Here is a 21419-nt window from a genome sequence, read left to right as displayed (position 1 = left end):
AAAAAACTTCAACGATAGTACTTTGTGCCTCCCTCATCTTTAATCTCCTATTCTAAGATGAATCCATTCCAAAGTCACATTTTCACTATGCTTACCCTAGGGGAAAAAACACCATTATCTTCATGTTACCCAATCAGTGAACTATTTTTCACCTTACACAAACTTTCAACAGTATACAGTGGAGTTGAAAAACTGTCCCCTATTGAAACATTTCTCTCTTTACTTCTGAGAGAGTTGTATTAGTCAAAGTTCTCTAGAGAAACAGAATCAACAGAAGATTTCAGTAAACGTAAGATTTATAAAAGTTGTCTCATGCAACCATGGGGCTGCAAGAGTCCAAAATCTGTAGGGCAGGCTGCAAGACTGGCAACTAAGATGAAGGGAGTCGATGAATTCCTTAGCAGAGACTGGCTGGTTAAAGAAGCAGTGAAAATTATCTCTTCTCCTTTAAAAGTCTTCACCAGATTGGATAAAGTCCAGCCGATTAGATTTTCTCATTTGCAGAAGACACACCCTTAATTGATCATAGATGTAATCAGCCACAGATAAAATCAACTGACTTAATGAACCTGCCTTCTGGTTTATCTACCAGCTATCTGGACATGATCACTTGGTCAAGTCGACACCTGAAACTAACCTTCAGAGTTCAACCCTGTCAACTTGGCAGATATGCTCATCATCTTAAACGTGCTTAGTCTCTGAATAGAACACAATAACAGACATATGTTTCTCCTAAAATACTCAACTGTCCTGTGTACAACTGGGAACACTAAATCTCTCCAGAATAGGGTGCAAATACTTGGGCAACATTCAATCTTAAATTTGATATCCTATAACTTAAATGCTATAACATAATCAATACAACTTATGTCATATGATAAGAAAACAAGATATTTACTTTATGAACAAATAGAAGCATGCACATAACAAAACAAGGAGGAAATATTTATACCATAACATTTCTATAACTGGTCAAGTGGTGATAGTTCATATTTATCACTACCTTCTTCCACTCCTTATTCCATGTTCCCTTTACCCTCAGGAACCACTTTTGCTGGCCATAGTTCTTTGCTTGGTGGGGTGATCTAAACCTTCACTCCTGAAGTTTCTTGGTTATTGGTAGTCCTGCCTGGACTGGGCTGTTTCAGTTTTCCATTGACTTTAATTACAGGCATGGTAATACTAAGATACACCCTAGGGGATCTCTTAAATTATGGGAAAACTCTTTTATGCTTTCACTGTGTAGTTGCAGTTTATGTTCCCTTGATAGTCAGGCTCAATCAGCCAAGCCAGTACAGTAAGATCCTTCTTTGCCTGCTAATTCAGAGTCATGAGAAGCCCAAAGTGGCTGAGTGGCAGTCTTGATTTCCAGTTCAATGGAATCATTGTTGCGTCACCTGGTAGTAGCACTCCTCCTTTGAAACAAAGACCTGTAGACCAACAGAGCTTAGGGTGTAGGGACAGGAAACAAATATTTTTCTAATGGATCACTAGGAGTGATAGTGAGTGATGCAACTCCCATTTTTCACCCTGTGATTTCTTGACCCATGAATCCTGGCTATGGGAGAAACAGCACCATAGAGTAGATACTGAATCAGAGCATACATAGCCTCCTGGAGAACACTGTCCCAGTCCTGTAATGTATTGCCACTTAGTTGGCATCATAATTGGGTCTTCAAAAGGCCATTCAACTGTTCTATCAGCTGAGATGCCTCAGGATAATTGGGATCATGGTAAGACAAGAGAATTCCATGGGCATGTGCCCATTTCACACTTTATTTGCTGTGAAGTGTTTCCTTGATCAGAAGCAATGCTGTGTAGAATACTATGAGGGTGTGTAAGGCATTCCATGAGTCCAAAGATGGTAGTTTTAGCTAAACCATTGCATGCAGGAAAGGCAAACCCATATCTGGAGTATGTATTTATTCCAGTTAGAACAAATTTCTGCCCTTCTATGATAGAAGTGGTCCGCTGTAATCAACCTGCCACTAGGTAGCAGGCTGATCACTTCAGAGAATGGTGGTATAACAAGGACTGACTATGGGACTCTGCTAATGGCAGACTGGGCACTCAGCAGTGGCCATAGTCAGGTCAGCCTTGGTGAGTGGAAGCCCATGTTGTTGAGCCCATGCATAACCTCCATCCCTACCACCATGACCACTTTGCTCATGAACCCATTGGGCAATGGCAGTAGTTGCTGGGAAAGAGGATGACTTATAGCCACAGAATGGGTCATCATTTCCACACGATCATTAAAACCTTTCTCTGCTGAACTCACTTACTGGTGAACATTCACATGGGACACAAATATCTTCATGATTTTCACCAAATCAGAAAAGTCTATTCACAGAGCTCTTTGTTGCCAATTTTCCAATCATACTCCTTCTAAGTCCCTGATCACCCAGCCAAATCATTAGCAACAGCCTAGGAGTCAGTACACTAAAACACCTCTGGTCAGTTCTCCTTCTAAGCAAAATGAGTCATTTTGCTTTTGTTTCAAACAGGTACACTGTTCAAAGTTCCACCAACTGGGAGAATTCCCTTCACCACTGTCCTTCAGGGACATCCCATAAAGGGGCTGTAGTGCTGCAGCTGTCCACTTTTGGGTTGTCCCTTCATATCATGTAGAACCATCTGTGAACCAGGCCCAAGTTTTCTCTTCCTCAGTCAAGTGAGTATAAGGAGGCCATAGCTCTGGACTGTGAAAGAGAAGGTAATGTGGCAGGAAGGGGGGACATGTGCATTTTGACAACTTCCTAACGTAATTTACTTATGCCTTCAGGACCTGCTTGAGCCCTATCTCATATACCATTTCCATTTTAGGATTGAGTGCTGGGGTGCATGCCGAATTTATGGCTTGGTGATCAGACAACACTCAGCTCATGAAGGTTAACTCAGGTCTCATGGTAACTTGGTGATTTATGGTTTAGCATTCACTTTCTACTAAGACCTAGTAGCAGGGTTTCTCAAAAGGAGAGTAGTTATCTTCAAAGAATGGTAACACTTTACTCCAAAATCCTAAAGGTCTGCATCATGATTCTCATATAAGGGTCACCCAAAGACCCCAGACAGCATCTCTGCTTACCGTTGACACTCGCAGCACCATTGGATCTGCTGGATCATATGGCCCAAGTGGCAGAACAGCTTGCACAATAGCCTGGAGCTGTCACAGTGCCTCCTCTTGTACTGGAACTAACAGATTTTCTGGTCACTCGGTAAATAAGTTGGAGTAGCACACCCAAATGAGAAATATGTTGTCTCCAAAATCTAAAGAAGTAGTAAGGAGTTGTGACTCTTTTGTGGTCACAGGAGGGGTCAGGTACAACAACTCATCCTTCATCTTAAAAGAAATACCTCAACATGCCCCACACCACTGGACACTTAGAAATTTCACTGAGGTGGTAAGCCCATCTATTTTTGTTGGATTTATCTCCCATCCCATGACATGCAAATGCCTTACCAATAAGTCTAGAGAAGTTGCTACTTTTTGCAAACTAGATCCAATCAATATGATATCATCAATACAGTCAACTAGTGTGATGTCTTGAGGGATGGAGAAATAATCAAAGTCCCGGCAGACAAGATTATGCCATAGGGCTATAGAGTTGATATTCCCCTGAGGTAGGACAATGAAGGTGTACTGTTGGCCTTGTCAGTTGAAAACAAATTGTTTCTAGTGGTCCTTACTAATAGCTACTGAGAAAAAAGTGTTTGCCAGATTCAACAGCTGCATACTAGGTACCAGGGGATATCTTGTTTTGCTCAAGCATTTATACCACATCTGGAACAAAAACTGCAATTGGGGTCACCACCTGGTTACATTTCTGATAATCCGTTGTCAACCTCCTAGACTAATCTATTTTCTGAACAAGAATAGGAGATTTGAATGGGGATGCAGTGGGTATCAGTGCCCCTGCATCCTTCAAGTTCTTAAGAGTGGCAGTAATTTCTGCAATTCCACCAGGATCTGGTATTGCTTCTGATTTACTATTTTGCTAGGTAGGGGCAGTTCTAGTGGCTTCCGCTTAGCCTTTCCTACCATTATAGCCCTCACTCCGTGAGTCAGGCTACCTATGCAGAGATTCTACCAGTTGCTGAGTATGTTGATTGCAATCATGCATTCTGGACCTGGGGATATAACCACAGGATAGGTCTGGAGAATGACTGCACTCAGTGAGAGGGACTGGAGCTAAAACTCAAATGATCACCTGTCCTTGATAAGCTCCTCATTTGAACTGGTGGACCAAAGTAACATTTTGGTGCTTCTGGAATTGATGTCATTTCTGAGCCAGTGTCTAGTAATCCACAATCTTTTCCCCAATGCAGTTACCTGGTAAAAAGTCATAGATCTCTTTGAGGAATGCTGGGAGGAAGGTTAAGAGAGTAAACTTTTTGGCAGTATAACAGGATCCTTCCACAAGAGTACATGACCTTCCCCTCATTTAAGGGGCTCTGGGTCTGTAAACTGTCTCATGTTTAGGAATTGATTAAGGAGCTGTGACTCTGTTTTTCTAATTCGAGTTAGACTTCTCTACACTTGACCTAAAACTGTTCTAATTATACAGCTCAAACAAGAATTGAGTAGACTGCCCATCTATTTTTCTTGTAGGAACCCAATGATCTACTAGCCAATGCCTTAAGTCTCTGTGAGTCAGAGTATTTTGACTGTTGCTTTGACTCTGTTGTTTATTATGGTAGCCACACAGCTTCTGCCGATTTGAGATCCTATCATCCCCATTGTGCTTAAGGATTCCAGCTCAGTGACAGCAGTTCTCACAACATCTGATCTACAGAGAAGGCCGACTACAGAGCTCTTCAGTGATGATAGAGCTAGTCTCACAAATTTAATCCTCAAAGTCCTTATATAAGGTGCGTCTTCTGGTGTATGTAGGCAGGTTTTCCATGATAAATCCACTCTCACATTCCCATCTCTCTAAACTTCTGGATCTGCTCATCTCCATATACCAGGGCAATTCTGGCATTCAAACCTCAAGTAATGTTGGCCACCTTTTGATCCATGTTTCAGTCAACCACCCAAACAAACAGTTAACATCCTTTATAACTCCTTGAACTATAACATTGAATGCAGAATCTCTGCTTAGTGTACCCATATCAATAAATTCATCCTGATCCAACTTTATATTCCTTCTACCATTATCCCACACCCTTAATATCCATCCCACACATATTTCCCTGATTTCTGTCTATATAATTGGAAAACTCAATGTAGTTCTATTGGAGTATAGTGGACCTCCTCATGGGTCTCACTTTGAACCTCACTTATTGGGACCTGTTGGGACTTTAGTCTAGTTATAGGTCTTGAAGAAAAGAGGGGTGGTGGGAGTGGGTCATATAAAGAAATAGAAGTTTCTTTCAAGCCAGTTACCTCAGGGCATTCTATTTGTGTTTCATCTGGTGGTGCATGATTACTCACTCCAGACAGAGGAGTGAGGGCTCTTTCCCCTGGGGAGGTGGTTACAGGTTTAGCAGGCACTCAGGGGTCAACCTCTTTAGGTGGAGGTTGGATGGCAGACTCCTCAGGTAGGACTAGAGGCCAGGAAGCTGTTTCCTCAAAGCAGGGTGGATGTCAGGTCAGGTAGCTCTCTTCTCAGGGCAGGCTGGAGATTGGATGCCTGTTTCCTCAGGGCAGGCTGGAGGTGGGGTGGCCATTTCCCAGGACAAACCATTACTTGTCTATCTAGCAAAGACTCAACAGAATCCTGGGTTTTTATGTCCTTATTGCCATCACTATCAACCATATGTCCCCATCCCAAGTTTCAGGAGCCCATTATTTTCTATCAAGGCCCTTACTTTAACAGACACCAGGCAACATCAAATTTACTTTGTGTTGTAAATTTGCTGCTCACACAATGAGACTCTGGGTCTAGTTTTCAGAGATCTGAAGTCTGCAACCATAGGAAATAAGATACTTTCAGGGCACACACAGAAAGTTTTACATCTTTCATATGGCATTTGAAAGATGTAAAATTTGAAGTCTTTTGGTCAACACAGTCTTTCATAACTGTATCCAGCATATCTAAGAACAATCAGCTAATATCATTATACTTCTTAACTCCACAAAATTCTGTTAAGGTGTAAAAAACCCTCTCACCCAGATTCTTGTCTAAAATTAGCAGAATCAAATGGTAATATTTTGCATATCTCTACTTCCAACTCATGCCATGAACTGATCGTATCATTTGATTATTGGAAATAGAGTCATTAGTGTCTGAATCTAAAAAGAACAAGTTGTCTATTACAAAAACCTTTTTTTTTAGGTGCATGGTCCTGGAATCAAAGTAAAAACGTATTTTTAAGATTCTGGTTCTCTAGAGAACTCCAGGGTTCTAGTGGCTCTAGAGAAACAGAATCAACAGGAGATATCCATAAATATTAGATTTGTAAAAGTGTCTCACACAACTGTGGAGATGCGAGAGTTTGAAATTCTTAGGGCAAGTTGTGAGGTTGGCAACTCTGATGAAGGGTATTGAAAAACTCCATAGGAGAAGCTGGCTGGCTGAAGAAGCAGTGACAATTCTCTTTTATCCTGTAAAAGTCTTCAACCGATTGGATCAGATCCTCCTGATTGTATTTTCTCATTTGCAAAAGACACACCCTTAGTTGATCATAGATATAATCAGTCACAGATGCAATCAACTGACTGATGATTTAATAATCAGCCTTCTGGTTTATCAGCCAGCCACAAAATATCTTTGCAAGTAATGATTAGGCACTGGCCTGACCAGACAACTGGGCAACATCACCTGGGAAAGTTGACACTGGACCCTAACCATCACAACTCTCCTGGCTATCTCTTACACTAAAGGTCTCCTTTCTTAGGTTCCTTTCCTAGCTTCTCCTAATCTCTATGACTTTATATTTGGGTATTCTCTATAGCTAGTTTACCTTATCTTCTCTTATCTCCTCTTCTTTCTTCCATTTTCTTGATCTCTCTTCCGTCTTCCTCTGCTGTCCTAGCCTCCCCTCTCCTCCTGTTCTCTCTTGTCCTTTCTTCTCATCACTATCTTCTCCACACTTGCTCTGAAGTTCATTTAATTGAGTCTCATTTCTTTAACAATCATCTATACATCATTAATGCCTAAGTATATATCTTTTTCCTTTTTTAGATGCCTTAAAAAACAAAATTCAAAGGGGGCGACTTCTAAGTGTCTGGAGTATCTCTGGGCCCTCAGCCTAGTCTCCAGTGGTGGCAGTTCACAGGGGAGAGAATCAGGCAGTCAGGAAGTAAAGCCCCCTGCCTCAAGCTCTCAATCCCTTGGCTGAGCTGAGCTGCTATCCAGGATGCTGGCCTGGGTTTTATCCAGTCAGCTGCTTCAGCCAAAAAATAAGATTCCTTGCTTTTTGCTATGAAATGGGAGGGAACTGTCCTAGTTAGGAAATGTGGTAGCACTGGTAACTCAGAGCAAGCATTTTTGCCTCTCTGAGAGTGGCAGGGGATGGTGCCTGGTTGATAATCGCAACCAGATCTAAGTGACCCCAAATCTTTCCTGCTCTGACCATCAATTTGCTTCTTGCGTATTAATTCTGAAAGCTGTACTTCCAGCACCTTAGTGCAAGGAAGGGCCTAGATACCATCAAGCTTTTATTTGCCGAGGTCTCAGAGTGAACTTTCAAAGTAAAACCTCGATTCAGTTCCACATATGTGATTCATATTAGGTTTAACAACATGAAATTGTCAGTAATCAACTGTTTTTAATTTAAAAAGATGGCAGTTTTATATGACTCAACACATACATCTATGTAGCCCATTTTATGTGTCCACCACGGTCCTTGAGTCTGTGAGTATGGTAGGGTGGACGGCACAGAGATAAGGTAGCCACCTCGATTCTATTCCTCTCCTGCTTCAGACCCACTAGTGAGTCTACCCCTAGAATAGCATCTATATTCTTTATCAGTGCCAATAAGGCCCCCCAGATTTTGTCCCCAAGTGCCTTTCTGTTCTTATATCCCATCACCTTACCCCTAGAATGCTATGCTCTCACTTTGCATGGGTGGCTGCTTCACTTTATCCAGTTATCTCCTCAATGAGGATTGCCCTCATCACCCAGTGTAAAGTTGCAATCCCTCACCCTCTTCATACTCCATTCCCGTTTGGTGCTCTGTATTTATCTTGCTTATTCTGGTCATGGGAATACAAGTGTCAAAAGAGCAGTGACTGTATTAATATTTTCTCTGATATACCACCCATGCCTGGAACAGTGTCCAGTGCATAAGACATATTTGCTGAATGCATAAATGAGTTGTGCTTGGGGATTTTGATATTTCTCAAAATGGGATCTATTGTTTCCTAGAACCTACTGAACCCAGGGATCCATTGATCAGAGAGGCCCACAGACATATTCTTAAGGTTTATGAGTTCCAACTTTGATAAAAATTATTTTAGCTCATGGGGATCTAATGGTATTTATAAGTTGGCATTGTATGTTTGAGTTTTAGGCAGTTCAATTTAACCATAGTGTGACAATGTCCTAAGAGGGAAGAAAAGCTGCCAGGTTAGTGCAAATTTTCAGGAAATGTAATAGCCTGAACTAAGTCTGTGGCATAAAGCATCATAAAGAGAGAAGAATGAATTTAAGACATATTTAGGCAAAAGCACCAAGATTTGAGGACCAGTCTTACTCAAGAACTATTCTTTTACTTTGGAGATTTTCGTTCATTCATTTTTTTCTACAAATGGCACCCACTAATCCCTCACTCTGCTACCAATGACAGTGTGAAGCCAAATGTGGACAACTGTGCAGAATACAAAAAATGGTAGCAACGATCATCAGGGAACAAGCAACACCAGAATCAGTTCATTTTTAATTAAGAGAAAAGGCCTCAACAACTGAAGTTCTCTAATTCTACTTCAAGCCTCATTTCCATTAATAAACATAAACTGCGTTAATAAACTGTTTTTATAACCGCATCCTTTTTTGGTTGCCCTAAAAGCCACATCTGCAGATTGAATAAAATTTGGTGAATACCAAACTTTTTTTTTTAATTTGGAATCACAATTATTATAACTATACAGGATGAACCAATGGTTTTATCCATAAAAATAAAATAAAATCACTCTCTATCAGTTTTCCTTTCCCTATCTCATCATGCAAATTATTAGTAGAGATGATACCAAATATTGAAGATATGTTCACAATCAGTTACATTAAATTATAATTACCAGAACATATACAAAATGTAGTATGTAAAACCTTAAGTGGAATTTCTCAAATAAGCTCATCATTTATAGCAGCTAAAGCTTGGTTTGGATTTTAACCTAAATTGAAGGATATGTTTGAAATTTTCTGACTTAATAAATTGTCCAAATAAAGTGAACAAATTGTCCAATTAGAGTGAAACCCCTGTGGCACCTTGAGAGATAGGCCATCATGAACTTAAAAGACATTATTTTGAATAAATAAGCTAGGCCCAAAAGGGCATATTTGTTTGAGCTCACTTATATTAATACCTAGAATATGCAAATTCATAGAGATAGAAAGTAGATTAGAGCCCACCGGGGGCCAGGGTGGGGAAAGATGAGCAGTTATTGTTTGATGTGTCTGGAGTTTCCAATAACGTAATGAAAAAGTTTTGACAATGGCCAGTGGTGCTGTAGCATAACATTGTGAATATACTATATAGCTAAAATCACAGAATATTATATTGAAAGCAGTTAAATGGGAAATTTTATGTTGTAAATTTGTTTCAGTAATAAAAACTAAAAAAAAAAAATGGACCAACATGTTACCGAGACAGAAACTGATATACAATAGTTAGAGCACATTGTCAATCAGGAGAAATAGACACCACTCAGAAGCCAACAGAAGAAAGTGCTAAAAAGAAGTTAGCTCAAAACACAACCCTCATTTAATTCCCCTCCTCTAGAATATGGGCTAGACGTATTGACTTGCTGCTAACAAGTAGACTATAGAAAGCGAAAAATTATTTTATATTGGAGAAACCTGGCAGACACCACTTTAAGGAAGTGATAAATGTTATTATCACCAGTAATAATTAGGCTGATTTCATGTACCCCTTGAAATGATGCAATGAGAAGGACTTCACGTCTGTGAAAGTCTTCCAAAAGAGCATAGCCTCCATCTAATCATGAGAAAACATTAAATAAACCTAACTTGAAGGCCATTGTGTAAAAGACCTTAACAGTACTCCTCAGAAGTGTCATGGTCATGAGAAACAAGAGAAATCAGTGTCAATGTCACAGATTGGAGGAGACTCAGGAGACATGATGACTAAATGCAACATGTTACCCTGAATTTGATCGTGGAACAGGAAAAAGACACTTGAGGAAAACTGGTGAAATCCATATAAAATATGTAGTTTAATGGTGTGCACCAATGTTTGATAAATGATTTATTCTGAGAAATGTAACATGGTTGTGCAAAATGTAAACAGTAGGCAGGGAATATAGGTGAAGGAATTCTTCGTACTATACTACAACTCTTTGGTCAGCATAAATTTATATCAAAACAAAAAAAAAATTAAATATATGAGACCTAACTTGAGCATGACATGAGTAGGACTTCTTAATTCTGAGTGTAGATTATCAGTTGAGCTGTTTTTCTAGTGGATAATTTGATGTAGTGTGTGCCTGGTTAACAAACTAAAGGAACTTATTTATTTAAAATGTGTTTAGTGGTTTTCCCAGGCAACTAATGCAACTAGTTTTGATGTATTTCTTTTCATATGCTAGTGAATTTGTATCTTCCTCTTTTCATTGAACACATTGAAAATGTTTTCCATGTCATTAAATGTTCATAGAAAAATACCATTATGATGGCAGAAAATATTCTACTCTTGATTATACCCCAAGTTATTTGATTCTATTTGCTTTTATATGTATCCAGGTTATTTCAATCTTTGCTTCTATTGGGAATTAGATGAAGTTTATTCTTTGCTAGGGTTTATTGAGAGGCAATGGCTTCAGCAGAGAAGTGATAGTGCAGTCTCAGACACAGGAGTTTCAAGGAATCCTAAATGTCAGCAAAGTCATGTTCACAGACACGAGACTGTCACTGTTGTGGCCATTCAAACTTTATAAACCAGTTCCATCAAATGCAGAAAGTCTCACGGGATAGGAAAGAGTACATATCTACAGAAGGAGTGGAGCAAGGGAAAGAAAGCACTACTAATGAGTCATGGTGTGAAACGCGACATCTGCAAAGGATATTTATAACTAAGATGTGATTTTAAAAATAGCTATCACTTATCTAGCTCTTCAGTGGTTTTTCACACATCATTTAGTTTCCCCACACCAAACAGATGTCAAATGTTTTATTCATGAATATGCAAAAATAGATTTATATTTACAACAATACTGAAAAACATCTATAACAGTCAATCAATAAGATACGAGACAGATTTCCATTAATCACAGAGCTGAACAAGCTAGATTGAGAAGTATAAAATTACACATTCTTTTCCTCTGACACAATACTATTAGAGAAAGGAAAAAGTAGGCAGAATATTCTTTACAGAATGATTCCGCATTTAATCTAGAAAAATAAGAAGGTAGGAATAGCTAAGCCATGTTTGATAAAAAAAATCTGGGGTAAGGTAATTAAAAGAATATACCTATGAATTTAATGATATGAAAGAGTACATTTTCAAATCAGTGGTAGAATATTATTCAGTAAGCACTAGTCCAACTGGTTAGTTATTAGTGCAAAAAAAATCCATTATTATCATATCATATACTTTACAACCAAATAAATTCTGGAGTGATCAAAGCAGTAAATGGTCAAAAACTAGTTAATCTATAAAACAACAAGAAAACCAGTTCTTCACAAATTCTGCCACAAAGTAGAAGAGAAGGGATGTTTCTCAACTCATTCAATTAGGTGAGTGTTACCATGGTAACAAGACCAGAAAAAGAGCACAAGAAAACTACAGACGAATATCACATATGAATATAAAATGCAAAGATCCTCAATAAAATAATGGTATATAGAACTCAGCAATTTATAAGACGGATCACATATAAAGAGCAGTAGAATTTATCCCAACAGGGCAAAGTTGGCTTGACATCTGAAAATCACCTAATGTAATACACCACATTAATAGAATAATCATGTTTATCTTAATAGACACAGAAAAAGTATTTGACAAAATTCAACACCCCTTCATAATAGAACTCTCAATCAGCGAGATATAGAAAGTAATTTCCTTAGCCTGGTGAAAGAAATCTACCAAAAAACTCACAAATAATATCACACTTAATGGTGAAAGTGCTTTTCCCCTAAAATGAAGAATAAGTGTTCTCACGTCTTCTATTCAAAATTATACTGGAAATTTTAGCCAGAACAATTAAGAAAATGAAATTAAAGCCATCTGTGTTGAAAAGGAAGAAATAATTTTTTCCATTTGCAAATGACATGATCTTGCATATAGAAAATGATAAGAATTTCACTAGAAAACAATATTCAAACCAATAAACAAGTTCAGAAAAGTTGCAGGATACAAGGTCGCTATGCAAAAAACAATTTTATTTCCGCACAGTAACAATGAACAGACTGAAATGAAATTAAAAAAAAAAATCCCTTTATAATAGCATCAAAATGAATAAAATACAGTTGTTTTCATTATTCATGGATTCTATATTTTTAAATTCACCTACTCACTAAAATTTCTAACTCCCAAATCAATACTCTCAAGTGTCCTCATGGTGGTTTGTGGACATGTTCAGAGTGGTGACAAAATTGGTTTGCCCAAAGCGCACACGCCAGCTTTGGTTTAACAAGGGGATGCTCTGCCTTCTTGTTCTGCTCCCCTATTCTAAGCAAATTCCCTTTACACCGTATATCTAATGCTATAGCTGTTACACTTGGTGTTTTTGTTGGTGATTTTGCTGATTGATATGTCCCACAAGAGTAGCACTGAAGTCCTATCTAGTATCTCAAAGTGCAAGGTTGTGATGTGCCTTACTCAAAAAATAAGTGTGTTAGATATGCTTCCTTCAGGCCTCAGCTCTACTGCTGTTTACCATGAGTTCAATGTCGGTGAATTAATAATATATATTAAATGCATTGCCTTCAAAGAGAAACACACGAAAACAGTTATACATTGACAAGGTGAAGAAAATCTTATGATGACTAGAGGCTCACAGAAACCTAACCCTGTATTTCCTCTGTGAGCAAGGGTTTAATATCGTCATTTTTAGTGTTCATAGCCGACTGATAGAACTTGACTATCTTCTATTATGAGATCAACACCAATTCAACTGTACTTGAATTTGACAAAATAAACGCAAAACTTAAAATCTGACACTCTGAAAACTATGCTGAAATAAATTGTAAAAGACCTAGATAAATGGAAAGAAGTCTTACGTTCATGAATTAGAAGAATTAGCATTAAGATAGTGACACTCTCCCAGTTGCCCTACATATTCATTGCAATACCGATAAAAAATCCAGCAGGTTTCCTTACAGAAATTGACAAGGTGATTCTAAAATAAATTCCAAGGACCCAAAATGTCCAAAATATTCTTCCAAAAGTACAAGGTTTCCAGAATTACAGTTCCCAAATATTGAAACTTACTATGAAGTTGCAGTTATCAAGATTGTATGGTAATGGAATGCGGGTAGACCAATGGGGGAGGAGGGAACACTGAGACCCCAAAAATAAGCTCTCACATTTACAGACAACTGATTTTAAACAAGAGAGCCAAGACAAATGGGGGAAATAATAGTCTTTTCAACAAATGATGCTGGGACAAATGGATATCCATATGAAGAAGAATGAAGTTGGATTCCTATCTCATACCATCTACAAAAAATTTAACCCAAAATGGATAGTAAATCTGAATGTAAGAGCTAAAACTATAAAACCTGTAGAAGAAAATATGGGCATAAATTTTTTTGACCTTGGATTCAGTGATGGTTTCTTAGTTATGACATCAAAATCACTAGCAAGAAAATAAAGATTATGCGAACTGGACACCACCAAAGTAAAAATATTTTGTGCTTCAAAGGATATTATCCTGAAATTGTAAAGACAACTCACAGAATTGGAGAAAATATTTGTAATTAATATATCTGATTAGGGACTTGCTGCTATAATATATAAAACACTCAGCATTAAATATCAATAACACTATTAAAAATAGGCAAAGGGCTAGAATAGACACTTCTCCAAAGAAGATGTAAAATAGCCAAAAAACATATGAAAAGAAGCTCGACATCATTAACCATCAGGGAAATCCAAATGAAAAATCCCAGTGAATTTGCATGTTATGGCCTATAGTTAACAGGAATACATCAACAGTACCACAGCAATACTGGGGTAAAAAAATGGTGTTTTGGGGAGAGGGACAAGAGTTAAGGGGAGGTTCAGATTTTCTATTTGGTGAGCTGAGTTCATCTGTTATTTTTCTCTTTGGAGCAATGAAAATTGTCTAAAAGTGAGAGTCTTGGTTGTACAACTAAGTGAAAACACTATCAGAGATGGATTGTTTATTTCGGACATTATTCATGATACCTAATGGATGGAGGTGGTCAAAGGGTATGTTTACTGAGAGGAAGAAACGTGAACTATGCTGTGTACATTGTGAGGCTATAGAATGGAATAAAGTAGTGAGGCATGCAATGAAGTGCATGAACCTTAGGGATATTTTGTTGTGCAAAATAAGCTGGAAACAAAGGAACAAATAGTGTGTGGTCACTTTTAGAAAAAACTTGTAAGAAAATTGGGATCTAGATTGTAAACTAATATAGCAGTCACATTTAGTCCCAGGTTGTGTTATTTCTAGATTGTGAGATGCTATGCCATATGTGTATAACCTCATATTTCCCTGGAATTTTGGTTACCTGTGTGACACCTAAAGACTCAGAGTTGGAGTTCTGCAGCTCTAAAAATCAGCATTGCTACATAAAATAACGTTAAAGACACTCTAAAAGAGATCAGGCTTCAATTAGAGATAGAACAAAGTCGATCTGGTTGGGACTAAGGTAAATGAGAACACATGGAAAAGAAGATATTGTCTGTATTTTAGAGCTTCACCTACTATAGGAGACCAGAAGAAGAGAGGTTTATTTTGTCCAGAACCTAAATTTTCTGTAGTACACAATTTAACTCAAACTTCCTGGTTAGCCCATTTAAACAATCCAAGCACATGGAACCCATAATGGGAACGAGGGCTTGAATTCTGCATAGCTTAATGAAATACCCAGAGACATCCCAGAGTATGTTGGGCAGACAATGAAAAAGTAGTGGCAAAGTCCCTTGAGTGACAGGAGAAAACATATGGAACTACTAAGCTTTCCCACCTGGGAAACCCCTGACATTGTCTCAAATATTAAGGACTCTGAAGTAAATAGGCCAAGCCTTTGATCTTGAGGCTTGCTCTTAGGAAACCTATTTCTGTAGTGGAGAAGGAAGACTACCTAAAATTATGCCTAAGAGTTACTTCCAGAAAACCTCTTTTGTTGCTCATATGTGGCCTCTCTTTCTCTAAACCCAACCTTGCAAGTAAATTTGTTACCCTCTCCTACATGGGACATGACTCCCAGGGGTGAAAGTCTCCCTGGTGGTGTGGGACATGACTCCCAGGGATGACCTGGGTCTGGCACCTGGGATCGACAATGCCTTCCTGACCAAAAGGGGAAAAGAAATGCAACAAAATAAGATATCATTGGCTAAGAGAGTTCAAAGACAATCAAGAGACAATGCTGGAGGCTATTGTCTCCAAGATTGGAGACAGAAGCAAGATTCAGCCAGAATTACCACAGTTTGCCAAACCCAACCAACATCATTCCTATTAGCCCTAAAGAACTCCTAGCACTCTACCTGAGATTTTAGAAAAATTTTATCCACTAAGTTTTCATTCCAGAAATTTATAACCTCCAAATGTTCCTAGGCCAGATAAATCCTAAAATCCGGAAGAGTCAGCCTCTTCAAGACCATCAACTAGTTCCATCCCTCTATCTTATATCGTCAGCATCCCTTTTCAACATGAAGTTAGAATGGGCAGAGTCCAAATATCCTGAAAGTTGGGAGAAGGATTAAAGGAGGAAGAGTTATAACAGAGAAGATAAGATTTAATAAATGGAAATTTATTGATTTTTATATATATGTATATATATATTTCACAATAAAATGTAAAAAAAAGTGAAAAAGTCCTTCACAAGCTCTATCATGCCTATCATCGCAAAGATAGATAATAATAATTGTAGGCAAGGATGTGAAGAAATTATAATTCTGAATTGCGTGCAAGTCCGTCTCAGTGACGGAACTAACCCATATCCAGGAACACGGACATTTATCAACACAGGTAGAAATGGGTGCTGAGTGTTAAAAGTCATTATCTGAAACAAAAACTTAAAATATGGTAACCAAGACCGAAGGATTCATAAGAATATAAACCCCAAGGAAAAAACTCCAAAAAATAAAAAAAAATGAAATAACCAATAACCTTCAAATATAGAAACTTAATAGCAATAAGATAATTTCCAATACCACAGAGATAATGGAAATACAAATAGATATTTCTAAAATTAATTTTGAATATCTAATAATTATACACAAAGTTCAATTTTACTAAAAAGCAATATCAGTGAAAATTACTGAAGTATTTTGAAAATGTTCATAACATTTAACCCAATAATTGCTATCTGATGTAATCAGAAATCTATTTAAATTAATATTTCTAAATTCTTTCACACAATATTGTGTCTAAGAGTGAAAACTTGGAAATATCCAGTAAATTCTTCCAATGGACTCTTATAGAAATTTAAAATGAGGTTTATAAAACATCTTTATGGACATGAAAAAAACAATAAATTCTAATTGATAGGATAATTTCCCAGCTCCTCTCCACTCTCTATTCTCCTACCTCCTGCTACCATGTCCTTCATCTTGTACTTGAACCCTGCAAAGAATGCTGAAATGGATTACTCGAGTTCAAGGACATATATTGTGCTACAGTGCTAAGGCCATAGTCTACCTCTCCTTTGAAATTTTTTTCTGCTTCCTATGAACCTACCCACAGGTGTTGGGAGATGATCCCAGTATAAGAAATCTCATCTATTCCTAATATTCTACCTGTGTGGAAGAGGGATGTGACTACAACGTAATGCAATGTGAGAAAGACTCAGCATTGCCTTTTTCTTGCTTTGAAGATGGAGAAAAGGGCCTCAGGCCAAGGAATTTAGGTAGCTTCTAGGCTGAAAAATGCACAAAAATGGATTCTGTCCCCAACTCTGGAAAGGAACGAAGCCCTGCCTTTGATTTTAACCCAGTGAAACCCATTTCAAACTCCTGATCTCCAAAACTGTAAGATAATACAATTGTGTTGTTTATTCACAAATTTGTGGATATTTAAATCCATACAATTTAAATAATGTTACATCTTTTCTAAGCAAAATTTCGCTAGTGGTTTAACACACATTATCTTTGACATTTCTTTATTTATGCTTAAGATTGTTTTTTTTCCTTATGTGTTTCTATATATATTTCAACTCTTCTAGAATTGAAATGCAGAAGTTTTTTTTTTTTTGAAAAGAGAAAATATTTCTTTAGGGGAAGAAAACAACCTGTTTCTTTAGATAAATGACTGTCTTAAATATACTTGAAATACCCAGATCTGTTGACTGAACTGAAATATTAATAATATTTTTCAATAAATATTATTTCATAATGAAAATATTCCTGATCTCTATTAAGAAAAAAAGAGGTTAATAGAGTTTGGCAGTCATAAAGCATAATAATGTGAAAAATAGGATGCAAAAGGGAGCCAACAAAGGGGAGATGAAAATAAATTTTGCTTAGTCATTAGGAAACCTGTACTGTGTACGGGTTTTACCATAAATGAAAGGTGATCAAATGACAGAATCACTCTAGCTCTCAATTTCCTCCTCCATAAAATGAGAGTGAAGTGGGAGATCTTTGAAAATGCTTTCCTCCCTAATATATTATTCAAGGGTCTACTTCCCCCTTTATAAGCTAGCACTTTGAAAAATTCATTCCTTCAAATTGGCGAATAGGCATGAGAATGAGAGAATGTCATGTTCAGTGAGACAAGAATTATCTTTTTACACTGTAAAATAAGGGTAGTCACAGAGAAAAACACATACCTTATAATGACCCCCAAAACCTGCTGAAACTTTTGGACCCACTGGATTTGCAAATTGAAGACAGTCACAGAAGAGTATTTTAACCCTTGTGTAGGTCCTCTGAGTTGCTTAGGCAGTCAGCCCCAGCTACACAAAACCCAAAGCTGCAAGAACCATTGGTGTCGCCAGTAGACACTGCAGTCAGAGCTCTGAAAGCAAATAATTTCATGACTCTCACTAGCAAACATAGACAAAAGCCAGAATTAATATATTCAAATAAAATTTAACTATTACCAGAAAGTGCAGTCATCAAAGATGAACCCACTTGCACAACAGATCAGGAGTTCAGTTAGTGTTTCAATGTAAGCATTTGGAAAGTGTTCAACGTCTTTACATTTTTTCCCAAAATGATGAAAAATTTAAAAAGTAAACCAAAAAAACAAAAATTGGGGTGCGAGGGTGGTTCAGTGGTAGAATTCCCACCTGCCTTGCAAGAGACCCGGGTTCAATTCAGAGCCCATGCACTTCTCCAAAAACAAAAAACAAACAAACAAAAAAACAAAACAATTCAACAAATGGTGCTGCAATAAGAGGATACTCACATGGAAAAAAGAATGAAATGTGACCCCACCATACAGCATACAAAGTAAACGAAAACACTGTCACTGATTCATTGATAAATTGATGTAGTGATATGTATTTGAAGATATCATATGCTACATATTGGTTTTATTGTGGATTTCTTTTTAATATATGTTGCAATACAGTTTGCAATTAATAAAAATAAGAAATAAAATTATTTTAAAAGAATAAAATGAGACTGAAAGAAACTCTTGACCTAATAGGAAAAAAAAAAGAAATGATATTAGTCGGACACTGATTACGCATCAGTCACTGCTCAGATAGATGCCATCACATTAGCGTGATGTTACCCAGTAAACCGATCTGCTTCTGAACTTGTGTTTGAATCCCAGTTTGGCCATCAGATTACAGAATGACAACATAACGATGCACACAGTCTATTCACCTGCTATTTGCCAGTTATTTGATCTTGACTCACTGTTTTCTCACCTGAAAAGATTGAAACATAAATAAAATATTTGGGGGAAGATTAAACAAGCTAAAATACAGTCAAGTGCCTGGCATAATTTTGGCACTTGGAATACTCCCTCTCAGATTATTTGTGGTGAAGGATGTTTTACTTCATCCTTTATGGACTGATACTTTGCTATGTAACAACCAAAATGAATTATGAGACAATTAAGAAATGCATAATACACGCCCATGACTTTTATGAGAGTCAGTTGACATGAAGTTACTCTGTTTCTCAGTGCTTACTCTCATTTTCAGTCATTGGTTCACCAAAGACCGTTAACGAGCAGTTTGAAAATAAATCCAGCTCACGGACCAATCTGGTATAATTGTGATAAATCTCCCAGTATCCCCAAGACAAAAAGAAACTGCATTTAAAGTCTTAATGTATAAGTATGTATGAAACTTTTGACCAATGATTTAGAAAACATTTAAATGCCATTTAACATCCCTATCAAAGTGAAATACAGAGCTTGCTAGCTCTGAGAGTTCCAGAGCTAGGAAGGCATTTCTTAACATCTAGGCGACTCAGTGCATATACTTCACTTTTCCTTTAGATTTTCCTCTTCTCAAATATATAATCTGAATTTCTGCTCTTGCATTTTGGCTTGATAATATTAAACCCTTATTGAGTCCCAATATACCCAAAAATAGAATTAGAATAATAAATCATAAACTACATTTTGCTTGTATGCTGTATGGAGGGGTCGCATTTTGTTTTTCTTCCATGTGAGTATCCTATTATTTTAGTTGAATTTTTGTTTGCTTTTTGTTTGCTTGTTTGTTTTGTTTTGGGGAAGAATATGGGCTGGGAATCGAACCCAGGTCTCCGGCATGGCAGGTGAGAATTCTACACTGAACTACCCTTGCACACACACACCCATGAACTTCATTTTATAGTCAATTCAAGGGTCATCTGATGGTAACTTACCTCTTGGAATCTTGTAAATGTTATATAACTTTATAATTTACTAAGAGATCAAGATCTGTGTAATGAGAGTTATTTGTAGTGATAGATTTTTCACAGACTAGATAATCCAGTAAGTAATGCTTTTGACTGCAAATAGAAATCCATCTAAAACAGCTTATGCAAATAGGTGTTTTTAAAAAGTGAACAGTTGTTACTTCCTAGTATAATGCCTCAATGAAGGACTCAAAGATGCAAGATCTTCCTATCTTTTCTTTCCTTAGTATCTTACATCCTATCATTTGATCCTAAACAGTCTGAAAATAACTGCCACAGTTTAGGCATCCTATTACATCTCACAGGAAGAAGCAGGGAGACAGGGACGGTATTGTCCTTCAATCGTCTCTTTAATCAAGAAAGCAGAAAGTTTTTTATGAGTTCCCCAGCAGGCTTACCATTGTATCTCATTGGTGAGAATTGATCACATGGCCTCTAGTCTGTATGGTAAACTGTTAGTGTTGAGAACATTGATAAAAAGAACAAATTTTGATTTCATTGATGAACAAGGCGGGGGACACAAGGGCCTTTAAGATACTGACCATAGTCTATTAAAATGGATGTCTATATCTGCGTATTTAATTTTATTTTTATTTTAAAAATGGAGAATACACATTTCATAAAAATTTTATCTATATTATTTTCACAATATGAAAACAAAAAAATTATTTGAAAAATACCTATCAGGCAAAGACTTAAAGAAAATTTTGCATTATTATATTTACATCAAATTTTTCAATAGTAACATACATAGATACTTTCAGCACTCATTCACAATTAAACATTAATTCTTACTTCTTAACTTCATTGCTATCTTGAAACTGCTCCCTTAAAAGTGACTAGGGACTTCAAGGGAAAATGGAGATGTAGGGAGATGCATACTCAAACCTCTTCTGAAAGCAGCTGGTGACCAGGCAGAAACTGTTGGAAACAATTGTCTGGAGCTCCAAAGGGGAGTGTTGTACAGTGTGCTGGTCTGAAACTGTTGTGCATCCCAGAAAAGTCATGTTCTTTGATCCTGTTTCAATATTGCTGGGTGTGATCTTTCTTAGTAAATTGTTTCCATGGAGACATGACTCACCCAACTGCAAGTGAGACTGTTGATTAGGTGATTTCCATGGAAATGTGTCTCCACTCATTCAAGGTGGTGTTGCTTACTGAAGTCGTTTAAGAGAGATCCATTTCAAAAAAAAAAAACTTCAGAGCCGACAGAGCTGACACAGGTAGAGATGTTTGGAGATGAAGAAAGAAAATGTATGTGGGGAAGCTGTTTGAAACAAGAAGCCAAAGACCCCAGC

General features: G+C 37.3%; 1 protein-coding gene across 6 annotated transcripts in view; it reads right to left on the bottom strand.

Moving 5' to 3' along the window:
- Positions 1 to 21419, bottom strand: part of LOC143666354 (uncharacterized) — a 209526-nt gene that overhangs the window by 62281 nt on the left and 125826 nt on the right. For 3 of the 6 annotated variants that reach the window (XR_013167549.1, XR_013167550.1, XR_013167553.1), the window contains exon 3: positions 18087 to 18274. The exons of 2 other annotated variants lie outside the window; for them this stretch is intronic. The gene's annotated coding sequence lies outside the window, so the exon portion shown is untranslated. Of the gene's footprint in view, positions 1 to 15794; positions 15998 to 18086; positions 18275 to 21419 lie in introns of those variants that run through there. One more of the 6 variants, XR_013167551.1, reaches the window with a different exon arrangement.

Source organism: Tamandua tetradactyla, chromosome 22 (assembly GCF_023851605.1).
Source record: "Tamandua tetradactyla isolate mTamTet1 chromosome 22, mTamTet1.pri, whole genome shotgun sequence".
In the NCBI taxonomy this organism is placed as follows: domain Eukaryota; kingdom Metazoa; phylum Chordata; class Mammalia; order Pilosa; family Myrmecophagidae; genus Tamandua; species Tamandua tetradactyla.
Note: the sequence above shows the minus strand (reverse complement) of the source record. Positions and strands in the feature narration are given on the sequence as shown.